We start from the raw sequence: 3,096 nt of genomic DNA on the forward strand, positions 1-3,096 counted from the left end.
CCCTCCGCCTCCGCTGCCGCTTCTGCCCGCACCCCCTCCACTGCCTCCCCCCGCCGCCGGCGAACGAGTCGCCGGATCCGTAGGGTGCCGGGAGCCCGAACGGCGAGCGGCTCCGGCTGCTGCCGGGACCGCGGGGATTCGAGCCGCTCCGGCCGCGGCCGGGACCCCGTGGCGGAAGCCAGCATCCCGGGACGGCCCCGGGACGGCCCCGATCGCCTCCTGGGTGACGTTCACCGAAGCGGCTGCCGGCTGTCTTCGAGCCCCCCCCCCCCTCCGCCTCCGCTGCCGCTTCTCCCCGCACCCCCTCCACTGCCTCCCCCCGCCGCCGGCGAACGAGTCGGCGGATCCATACCGTCCCGAGAGCCCGAGGCGGCGGCATCCAGTGCGGGTCCGGCCGAGGCCGGGACCCCGTGCCTGTCGCAGGCTTCCCGGGACGGCCCCGGAACGGCCGCGGTCGCCGGCCGGGTGACGTTCTCCGAAGCGGCTGCCGGCTGTCTTCGAGCCCCCCCCCCCCTCCGCCTCCGCTGCCGCTTCTGCCCGCACCTCCTTCACTGCCTCCCCCCGCCGCCCGCGAACGAGTCGGCGGATCCGTAGGGTGCCGGGAGCCCGAACGGCGAGCGGCTCCGGCTGCTGCCGGGACCGCGGGGATTCGAGCCGCTCCGGCCGCGGCCGGGACCCCGTGCCGGAAGCCGGCATCCCGGGACAGCCCCGGGACGGCCCCGGTCGCCGGCCGGGTGACGTTCAGCGAAGCGGCTGCCGCCAGTCTTTGGGCCTCCCCCGTGCCGGGGCCGCGGGGCTTCGAGTCGGTCCGGCCGCGGCTGGGACCCCGTGCCTGTCGCAGGCTTCCCGGGACGGCCCCGGAACGGCCGCGGTCGCCAGCCGGGTGACGTTCACCGAGGCGACTGCCGGCTGTCTTCGAGCCCCCACCCCTGCCGTGGCCGCGGGGATTCGCCCCGGTCCGGCAGCTGACGGTTCCCTGTGTCGGACGCCGGCTTCCCGGGACTGCCCCGGGACAGCCCCGGTCGCCTCCCGGGTGACGTTCACCGAAGCTGCTGCCGCCTGTCTTTGTCCCCCCCCCCCCGTGCTCTCCCTCAGGCGGGAGGTAGACGTGCTCTCCCTGGGCGAGTAGACGTGCTCTCCCTGGGCGAGTAGACGTGCTCTCCCTCGGCGAGTAGACGTGCTCTCCCTCGGCGAGTAGACGTGCTCTCCCTCGGCGAGTAGACGTGCTCTCCCTCGGCGAGTAGACGTGCTCTCCCTGGGCGAGTAGACGTGCTCTCCCTCGGCGGGTAGACGTGCTCTCCCTCGGCGAGTAGACGTGCTCTCCCTGGGCGAGTAGACGTGCTCTCCCTGGGCGAGTAGACGTGCTCTCCCTGGGCGAGTAGACGTGCTCTCCCTGGGCGAGTAGACGTGCTCTCCCTGGGCGAGTAGACGTGCTCTCCCTCGGCGAGTAGACGTGCTCTCCCTCGGCGAGTAGACGTGCTCTCCCTCGGCGAGTAGACATGCTCTCCCTGGGCGAGTAGACGTGCTCTCCCTGGGCGAGTAGACGTGCTCTCCCTCGGCGAGTAGACGTGCTCTCCCTGGGCGAGTAGACGTGCTCTCCCTGGGCGAGTAGACGTGCTCTCCCTGGGCGAATAGACGTGCTCTCCCTGGGCGAGTAGACGTGCTCTCCCTCGGCGAGTAGACGTGCTCTCCCTCGGCGAGTAGACGTGCTCTCCCTCGGCGAGTAGACGTGCTCTCCGCGGAGATCGCGCTTGTCGCCAAGGGGTCGCTGTTGCGCTCTGCCTCCGCCTACGTCATCGTACAAGCCGGCGTGATTTCTGCGACCTGCCGCTGGGCGGAGGTCGGCTGGTTGTGCGCTCGCGGAGCTGACGGCCCTCCAGTTCCGTATATGAGGGAACAAGCGACGCCGAGCACTCCCAGGGCAGCGCTGCCGAGCGGCTGCTCCAAGCCACCCGCCAGGCGGCTGGGCAGGGGTCCGTCTGGCTTCTCGGTGGCTTTCGCCCGGGTCAGAGAGGGGACCCGCGGGGCCGAACAAAGGCGCGGCGGTTTGGAGCGGCCGCTGGCGCACCCTCAGCGGTGTTGGATGGGTTTCGCTCGTCCGTGAGCCGGAGCCCAGCCCGGGCTCGGCAACGAAAGCGGGGAAAAGAAAAAAAGTTGACGAGTGGCTGGCGCCGGCCACTGCCGAAGTGTGGAACCCCCGAAGCGACGTTTGCCCGGTGGGGCACGGGGGCAGAGAAAGCCGGGGAGACGTGGTGCCGGCGTCGGTCCCACCAAGAATGGAAAGCAAGCCCGTCCAGGCACGGCGAGAGAGAGCCCGGTAAGGGGCAGAGAGAGTTCCCAGCACTGGACCCTCTTCACGGGGGTTCCCCCCCATGACCAAAGCCGCAGCCCGCGGGGGCACGGCATCGAAGGGAAAAGCCAGCGGCGGTGACTGGCCACTCGTATGCTATGGAGCCCGGCATGGGGGGAGGAGGGCAAGCCGGTGCCCCAGCACGGCTTCCTCCTGGCTCCAGAGGGGCGCCCCGTGATGGAGATGTAACTCGGTGCAGCTTGAGGGAAAATGCAAGCCCACATTTCGGGGAGGCAGAGGTGCCCTGTGAGCCGGTGCGGCCCGGTGCAGCTTGCCCCCCCCCCATCTCTGGAGGGCGCCCCGTTTGCTCCTCCGGCGTGTTGCCCGCACGCCGAGCCCCGTGCCTGCTGGCTGCTCCCGAGGGCGGTGGCGGGTGCGCGTGGCTGTGTCTGTCCCAGAAGAGCGAGGCCGTGGGGCCTCCGCTGGCTTCCTTTCCTTCTGTCCTTGTTGATCGATGAGGCCTTTCGGGTCGCGTCGGAAAGGGCCCCCGGCCGGCAGGGCAAGGGCGGTCTTCCTTTCCACTTCGCTTCCCGTCGCGTGTGAGGTGTCGTCCTCGTTCCCCCAGCCCCGAGCGGCTCGAGCGGGGGGGAGCCGTGGCGTTAGCGGCCCGGCGCGTGCCTTGCCGCATCCTCCCCTTTCCACCTCCCCCCCGGCGCTGGGGCAGGGTTCGGGGACCGGTCTACCGCAACCGGCTTTGTGACTGCTGCGTGGCCCCGTGAGTTTTCAGGTGTCCTAAAACGCGTGAG

Source organism: Melanerpes formicivorus, unplaced genomic scaffold (genome assembly GCF_026170545.1).
Source record: "Melanerpes formicivorus ecotype bairdi unplaced genomic scaffold, bMelFor1.0.p_v2 SCAF_623, whole genome shotgun sequence".
Lineage (NCBI taxonomy): Eukaryota > Metazoa > Chordata > Aves > Piciformes > Picidae > Melanerpes > Melanerpes formicivorus.